Source organism: Chelonia mydas, chromosome 7 (assembly GCF_015237465.2).
Source record: "Chelonia mydas isolate rCheMyd1 chromosome 7, rCheMyd1.pri.v2, whole genome shotgun sequence".
Classification (NCBI taxonomy): domain Eukaryota; kingdom Metazoa; phylum Chordata; order Testudines; family Cheloniidae; genus Chelonia; species Chelonia mydas.
In genome coordinates this window covers 88,711,801-88,720,535 of record NC_057853.1, presented here as the reverse complement: position 1 = coordinate 88,720,535, position 8,735 = coordinate 88,711,801, and the positions used below count along the sequence as shown (strand labels likewise).

Below are 8,735 nucleotides of genomic sequence, written 5' to 3'. Positions count from 1 at the left end.
AAGAAACTCCTATAAAAAGAGACTCTAAAAAGTGAGAACTTTGGGGTCTGATTCTGCAAAGCAACTTCTAGGAGCATCAGATGAGCATCTGACAAGGCCCTGCTCCCTCCTCATGTCCAGGCCACCTGGCCAGTGGCTTGGCATGAGCAACTCTAAGGCTGGTAACTATGATAACAACTTTGCAGAACCTGTGTGTGTGTGTGTATGAATGAATGTGTGAATAAATATGAGATTGAATGGAATGTTATAGCTATAACTAACTGCTTACTATGATAACAACCTTGCAGAACCTGTGTGTGTGTGTATGAATGAATGTGTGAATAAAGATGAGATTGAATGGAATGTTACAGCTGTAACTAACTGCTTACTATGATTCTTTCTGTATTCACAATAAATGTGGTATTTTGCCTTTTTCCCTTTAATAAGATCCTGCTGGTTTTTATTTTATTGGTACAACAACAGAGAGCATCAGAAAGCGTTCCAGCAGCAAAGTAAAAGAACTGATGGAAAAGCGAGCAGATAGTTGCTGATGCAGAGAAGCTGCTCCTAATAATGTACAATATTGTTTATGAATATTAGCCAGCTGCTTCATTTGAATGGATTTTTATGCTAACCAGACATGAACAAAACCTTTAATTGTTGCACAGGTGTTTCATGACTGAGGTGTGCTGCAGAGTTCCTGATCAAATGGAAAATACAAGTACTGGGTGGGAAGTGGAGGGGAGTAAAAGTACTTGTACCTTAATAAACACACTTTCTCCACACAACACAAAGGGATAGAAAAACCAGCAAAACAAACTAACAGACATGACAGACAGATTGTGATGGGGTGTATTCTGACACTGAAAGAGTTAACTGGAGCTGGCATGCTCAATTAGGGAACCTGGTTGCACCTGTAGGGTGGGCCAGGCCCAATTAAAGATGAGTTCCAGCTGGAGAAGCAATTAAGTGGTTACTCTAGAGAAAGGAAGGTTGGTGTATCCTCACTGTGTGGTGGTAGGGAAAGAATAATAGTATAGTCCAGCTGTTGGTAGTAGTGAAGTTGGTAGGTGAAGAAGCCCAGGGGACTAATAGCTTTCTCTCTGAAGTAAAGAACCCTGGTAAAAGGTTAAGAAAGATATGGAGAAGTCCCAGGAGTGATGCAAGCTCTAGTGAGGAGCCTTGATGAAAGGGTAGAATCTTGATTTTCAGGAAGGTGCTTGCAGAAGATCAGAGCAGAGGGGGATGGAAAAAATGTGCCTGAGAATGGTAGAACTGGCTTGAATTTGTTTTTGTTAGAAGTTTATTAGGGGACTTTAATGGGGAGCCCTGGGACCCTCCTGCTCTGAGAAAAGGGTAACAATTAAAAGGCCTAAGAAGATAACAAGGGTTCGTGGTTTGAGATAAATACAGCTAAATATTTGTGCTAGGAAGGAGAGGCCTGCAGACAGGTTCAAGAAGATGGATGTCTACAGATGCTATACAGAACTTGCCTGCTTACTGCAGGACACCTGTACTTGGATTAAAACCTAGGGGAAAGGTAGGGTCTGGATTTCTCTATAGGAGACCTGATAAAGGTGGTGGAAAGACCCTGGAGAACAGGATTGGAATGACCAGTGAGTGTGGATTTCGATCAAGGATCGGCTGTGAGGCTCTTAAACTTTTGTTTCAAGGACTCTCTTACCCTTGAAGGGGTGAGACTCTAAAGTGTTCTGGCTGGAGGGCTGAGTAATGAGATGATGCTGACCACCACAGGGCTGGAGTGACTTGGCAGGGGGCACAACATGAAGAGAGCCTGCTGTGCTATCACTAGCTGTGTGTGGGGTTGTGCTGACTGGTGAATAGCTCTGACAGAGAAATTTCAGTCACTGGTTTTGTCTAGTAAGCATTCTTCTGGCTCTGATTTATTGCCCTTTCCCCTGTGATGTGCAGTGTAATCCTTGTCTTGACAGAATTACAGGAAATCATTTTTGAAAATCTATATCTTCCCAATTTAAAGAGACTGGAGAGGCTGCAGATGTACAAATATTGCAGTGAGGTAATATGGGCATCAGGGTGGTGGGATACCTAGAGGTGTATACAGATGCAAAATCTATATAGTCTTTTCAGATTCTTTATATAGTGTGTTCTGCAAACTGCATAAATTAACAAGTTACCCACAAGTTCAATCAATTTCATCCTCTGTAACAAAGCAGATTTGAGTTGAAGAAACTGTTGTCTCAAGCGATTGTAAACTGAACAAGGAAAACAAAACTAGCTGTGGCTATCCTATCAAATTTACATTTAGTTTGTCATTTTATATCTCTTAAACCACCTACAGCTTAGCATTTAACAGCTATAAACCTGTAATTGGTTCTAACTGCTAATTAAGAATGTGTATACATATATGTATGAGAGACAGTAAGAGCTTGTTTTATCACTTTCTCATCGTGAAGCAAGTCTCCATTTTGAAAATACCACCTATAGCAGGCCTGCACAACTCATAAAGTGGCAAGGGCCATATTACTCCAAAGAAAACAGCTGAGGGCTGAACCCCCCCGGCCCTGCCGAAACAAACCCTCCTTCCCCAGCGCCACCCCGCTGGCTGTGAGGAGGGGCGGGCTCAGGGCAGGGGGCACATGAGGGGGGAGGTGCAGGAGTCAGGGCGGGGGGGGTGCAGCAGGGGCTGGGGAGGTGTGAGGGGGTGCAGGGTGGGCTGGGGTCGTGGGGGTGCTCACGGCAGGGGCTGGTGGGGATATGCCCTGATTCCAGCCCCTTTCCCCAAGGCCATGCTCCCTTCTCTTCTCCTCCTCCTCCCCCTCCCCTGAGCAGCAAGCGTACTGAGGTTCCACTCTTCCCCTTCCCTCCTGCGGCCACTGCCTGCTCGGCTCGTCCTCTCATTCCCCTCCCCCCCGCCCTTGCCTTCTCAACCCCTGCCGCCCACTCGCCTCCTCAGCCCCCCTCTCCTGTCCCCCAGCTCACCTGCCCCCCAGCCACTGGCCTCTTCACCACCCCGCCCACCCGCTGGCTGGCCAGCCAGCTGTTGGCTTGCCCCACCCTGCCGCTTGCCTACTCACCCCCTGCAGGCTGCACAGTGAGACCACGGGGGCCACATGCCCCGTGTATCGTGTTGTGTCACTCGGAGTATCCCAATCAGTGTTTGGCCATGTAATTTGGATGGCTTTTAAAAATGTTTGTCTGGCATGAGGGAAAATTCTCATTGATGAATAGGAGTTCTTTCTGTAAAGATCTTCACAGAAAGTTCTCCTTCTCAGAATCCCATAAAAGACATCGATGGAGAGGCCTGGTTTTACTACATATTCCATAGTTGAAGAGCTCCATGCTCTTAGGGGCTTTATTCTTCTAACAATAGCTTAGGTGAGATGAGTGGTGGCAGAGCTCTTCTGAAAATCTGGCCATAAAATAGGAGCTGCCCAGTGCTGAGCACTCTTGCATATCTGGCCCTTATTTAGATGCCTAAATGGGAGAGGAGCTGTTTTAAAAATCTGGATGCAACTGTGGGTGCTGACTCAGCACTTGAAAATCTGACCCTATGTCAGTTCCTATGGAGTGTTCTCATAAAAGTTAACACCTCATTTGACCACCTGATACAGTTGTGGTCTTGAACAAAGAAGCTTCACAAAGTACTTGTCATTTTCATCCAGTAATCATAGGCAGCGAGTTATATGGGCCCAGCTCCACCAATGTTCGGGCTCACTGTGATTTGAGGGGGGACTTCAGGGAGACGCAGGGTACATGGCAGCTTAGGGGATTAGCGGGGGGCCTGGTGCCATCAGCAGGGAGCGAGCCTGCCCTGCTCCACTGTCTCCCAGTGTCACTTGGGGGGAGGGGGTGGAAGCCGGAAAGGGTCGGGGGCTGGCGGGAAGGTGTGGAATGGGGGGGGACGGACAGAGCAGGGTGGGCTGGTGCCAGGTCACTCGCTGATGCCTGCACCAGGTCCCCCGCTAACCTCCCAGATCACCCTGTACCCCACGTCCCCCTGAAGTGTGGGGCCTGGGGCCGTTGTCCCGGTTCATCCTATGGACCAGATGATTCTGCTTGTGCCCATTCTGGGCACCACCAAAAATTATACAAACCTGGTGCCCATGCCAGTAATATAATATTGTAGCAGAAGATGACTGTAGAAAACCCCAATCCTGTTTGACTCCAGTGCCTCTATAGTAGTAATGAATTGCTTGTTTTTATTATTTCCACTTCAAAAACATATATTTAGTGACTGACCAGTAACACTTTTCTGTTGTAGCAAAGCCAAATTAGTTTCAAGGCACTGATCAGTATGATTTATTCATTTTTTGCTTGGTGTTTCTTCTTAAATGCACATCAATTTTCAATACAGAAACTATGTTTAGAATGCAATTTAGTAAATTAATGCATTGTTCTTTTGAAAACATCCAGCTGTTGTTTCTTGAAAATGCCTCTTGTTCCCACTGCAGCTTTGCTTGCTTTGTTGTGTACTCGCTGCGTGGTAACATATTTCTTTAACAGCTAATGTCCTGATGAAAGACATTTTCAAATGGCCCCATTTGGGCATAAACTACTGGTTGCTCTTAAAATTTCTTGCTCATCCTGCTCGCCTGGTAACTTAATTCAAGGTACAGTATTGACTAGATGTGATGTTGTCAATGCCTGGAGAATGTTTTAAAAGTTGAAGTGACTTTGGTCTATTTCATTTTCCTTCCTTGTCTCTTTATTTCTCCTCCCCGCCGCCCCCCTCCTTTTTAAACGAGAGATGTTACTTGCATTGTCCTTGTAGGAAAAACAGAGGCCTCACTTCCATTTTGCTTCCCTTTACCTGATGCCTGTTCCTTCTTCCTCACTCACCTGGAGCCTTCATGATGCTCTACACTGCAGTGATGCCATGAGGAAATACTAGTCCAGCCATAAAAAAATCCAAATAGTGTTTTGGTCCCCAAGTAGACTAACCTGCCTTCTCATGGTCAATGGTTATTACATATGTATACAATGCCCTATGGGGAAGGGTGGACCTTTATTTGTAAAATGGAGATAATATACCTGCCTCTCTGGGGCATTTTGGGGTTAATTTTATGAATGTCTATAGAATGCTAGAAGATGCCGAGCAGAAGACACTATATAAATGCAACACTATTTTCCTTTCAAAACAGCAAAAACACTTAGTTTGCAATTTGGAGGGTTCTTCCAGAAAACAACCTCAAAAGTTGCTGGAGCTCAGGTTTTAATCTCTCTCTCCCTTTACCTCTCCTATGGCCAAATCAAGCTGTCGAACATTTGTCTCTAACTTGCTGCCAGAGGTTTTTTATGTTAAGTTCCAGCCCACAGTACAATTTTTATAGACCAGTTATAGGCCCATGACAATCGGGGTTACACAATGAAAATGTTGTCAGGCAGACCTTTTATTCAAAAAGGGTAAGAGAAGCAGTTTTGAGTGACATGGAAAGATGAGCATCAAGAAGCACTATTTAAAAAGCTAAAGTGACTCTAACTGTCCTACACTGCATCTCATTAAAATTATACAGGAGGAAGTATTGGAGATAGGCATAACTTGTCAATTTATCTGGTAGATATTCAGTCTGGGATGGCCCTCAATTTTCTAAAATTGGAGCTATATAATAAGATCGACCTTTCTTCATGATTAAACCACCTATTTGGCAGTAGTCCAGCAAATTAAATAGTTATATTGGACAACATACTTCTGCTCTAGTCCTAAAATTCTGATGTGCCTACAATATTGTTTTTTTGGCTACTTGAAGATAGATGTGATTACTTCATTCTTTTGGGCATCTATTAGTTGGCCTTTTCTGAAAGAAGCAAGGGTGATCTTGAGACTCCTCAAGGCCAGGTGTCCCCCATTAAATTTCACCAACCAAGAGGGAGAAGGGGGTGTTACACAGAGCAAGTCAAAGTGTTTGGGCAATGGTCCAAATTCCATCTACAAAGATGGGATCCTGGCGTCTAGTTAACCTTACCTCATGTCACCCCTCACCACTTTTCATGGTGTGGGTTTTTCAAGGTGTGATGGTCCTTGAGATCGTCAGGACTCATATAAACCTTGTTACTCTCCAGTCAGAGGGAGAATTGTTTGTGATTAACTTGGTGTCCCCTCTTTGCCTCCACCATTATATTAGTCACACAAGCAATTTCCTCTGGGCCATGCCAGCTCTTCCTTTGCCTTGCAGGTTAACAATATCCATACTCAATCCCCAAGTCCCTTTGAAGTGTGTTCCTGTGGTGTCCAGCCCCTTAGCCTTTGAACACTCACATTAACCCCAGAATGTGCTGTCCCCAAGGGAACAGTGTATGCACCAGCTTGAATTATTCAGCTCAAGGTCAGCTCCTTGTATAATACCTCTGCATTGAGATATATTTTTAGTGGAAGCATTAGGTTTATTATCAATGGGTCGAGTCAAAAGACAGTGAGAAAGGGAAATGGATACCCAAGGGAAACATGATCATAACATAATTTCTAGAGCCTAAACTTAGCAGGCTAACCTGTTAAAAAGTTTCTCACCCCAAATGTGCTTAGCAGTGCTTTGAGCATGGTTGAGATCCCATTTTTGCTAATGTAATCAGGTAGTGTGATTTACTACTTAGGTGCAGGATAAAGGGGTCTCATCTTTGCCTTCTCCTTACGTTCCCCAAAATCTATTCTCTGTATCTGAGTCAAGATGGCCCTCTTCCTCTGCCCCACCCTTCCATAGTAATCTTCTGGTGAGCATCTTCCTGCTGACTTTGTATGTGAATGAGCCCTCAGCCCCCTACTGGCTTTGTTAACTTACAATGCTTCACTTGCATGCAGATAGGTGAATATACATCCTTTTTCTGGCAGAAAACTGTTTGTCAAGTCTGTCTTGATACAGACTTTAGGAACATATCTTTAATATACATACATTTCACAATGATATTAGTGACCAGGCTTTAAATAAAAGACTTCATAGTCCTTTTTGGTGAACCAGAATATAGATATCCGTATCAGGATGATATTGTAATTCCCTTGCCAGTTGGCACTGAGCCATGTCTGATTATCTTACCAGAAAGCCAAGAGCTTTCCTAATCAGCATCTTGCTGAGTTAGAGTGGGCTAAATTCTAGACCGCTTAGTTCTTATCCAGATCCCAGACAAGATTGGACATTAGGGAAGCTGAGACTGCACTACGTAGATCAGAGGACGCAGAAAGAGTTAACACAACACTACATTTCTCTAATCGCAGCCTCCCGTATTCAATGAACAGGAGATGGGATAGACTAGAACGCTGCAGTACTTCACACAAATGGAGAAAGAGCAACTGTCCAGCACAACCCTCTTCTCCTTCTCAGGGAAGCATGGAACCATGTGGGTGCATTTCTTTCTATCCCAGTTAGAAACCATCACTCAGTGCCACAGTGTCCAAGGCAGGTGACACATCTGGTAGGTAAATCTTTTAGTTGTCCCAGGGGAAAGGCTAAGAACTGAATGGGCCAGGCACCTGAGTTACCTTCTCACCCATAGACATGATCACAACAGAAATAGTTTGAAGCACACTGGGTAAGGTAGTGCACGAAGCCTGCAAGGTCACTGCCTGTGTCTGTATTTGATATGTGGATAACTAGGAGTATGCTTTCCAGTAGTAGCAGGCTGGTATCTTTTAGTCACTATATGACTTCAGGGGGTGCTGGGGGCAGTGAGGGTTTTCAGCACCTCTCCTATCAGACTTGAAAAAAGTGGGCTTAAAGTAAACTGCAAGTGAAACTGCTGGGAAAAAGTCTCCAAATAATATTCACCACGGGCCCAATTAAAGTAGCAATAGTGTCACCCAAGATTCGGTGTGCTTCAACAGCAGCTGTGGACTACAAACTGTGGCATGTTGGGAGAACTTCCTGGTTCCTGCCAGGGCGTACACTCTCCCCTCCCAGCAAGAGATCTCAGCACTGACTGTACTGGGAGCAGGCAAGCAAAGGAGGAGGCTGCTGGACTGTAATTTTGTTCCATTTTCTTTATGGAATAAAGCCTTAGCCTTGGTGGTTTGTCTGAGGTGAACACACACAATGCAGAGCACACAGAAGAGCCTCAGGCCCAGTTTCCTAAAGTTGTGTAATAGGTTGCAAGGCAGGCTTCCCCTATCTTGAACAACCTCATACTTGGCCAGTGAACAGGAGGGGAGGCTACTGGAGAGAAGAGAGAGCTCTCAGAAAGGAGACTGACATAATGTAGCTCTGTGCATGGGGGCTGCCTTTAGCACTGCCAGCATTGCTGAATGCTCCAGCATGGGCATGGAAGGATGGAGCTGGAGTACGTTGCAGTGCTACCTCCTCTGCACCAGATGGGATGTTGAGAGTGACACTAAGGGCTTGTCTACATTGGCAATTTACAGCGCTGCAACTGTCTTGCTCAGGGGGTGTGAAAAAAACCCCTGAGCGAGACAGCTCGGAGGTGGTTGGGGGGTGTGTGGGTTTTTTCTTTTTAGAAGAGCACTGGGAGAGCTCTCTCTCCCAGCGCTCTGCCGTGACTACACAAGCCATGTTGAAGTGCTGCTGAGGCAGCACTTTAGCATTGCCAGTGTAGACTAGCCCTGAGAGTATGACACCTCTTCGCTAAAGGTTTTGTAAGGACCATTAGCAAGCATGCTCCCTACAGCAAGCTCTGAAGCACTGAGGGGAAACTCATCCCTGTTGCGTAGCCTCTTTGTGTCAGTATAGCAGCTTCAAATCAGCAGTAATGTCTCCATGGGGGAATACTCTCAGCATAAGGGCCTTAGACAACTACACTTCTCCTTGCAGGAGCCTTTGGTACAGGCCGTGGCT

The 8,735-nt window shown here is 45.3% G+C and overlaps 1 long non-coding RNA gene across 2 annotated transcripts; it reads left to right on the top strand.

Moving 5' to 3' along the window:
* The first annotated feature begins 966 nt into the window (after window positions 1-966).
* On the top strand, window positions 967-7,314 carry LOC122466775. 2 transcript variants are annotated; one of them, XR_006292575.1, is made up of 3 exons: window positions 967-1,519; window positions 1,932-2,017; window positions 7,166-7,314. It is a non-coding gene; the product is annotated as an uncharacterized LOC122466775 (long non-coding RNA). The 2 variants fall into 2 exon arrangements; XR_006292574.1 differs by having other exon boundaries at window positions 967-1,625.
* Window positions 7,315-8,735: the final 1,421 nt, after the last annotated feature.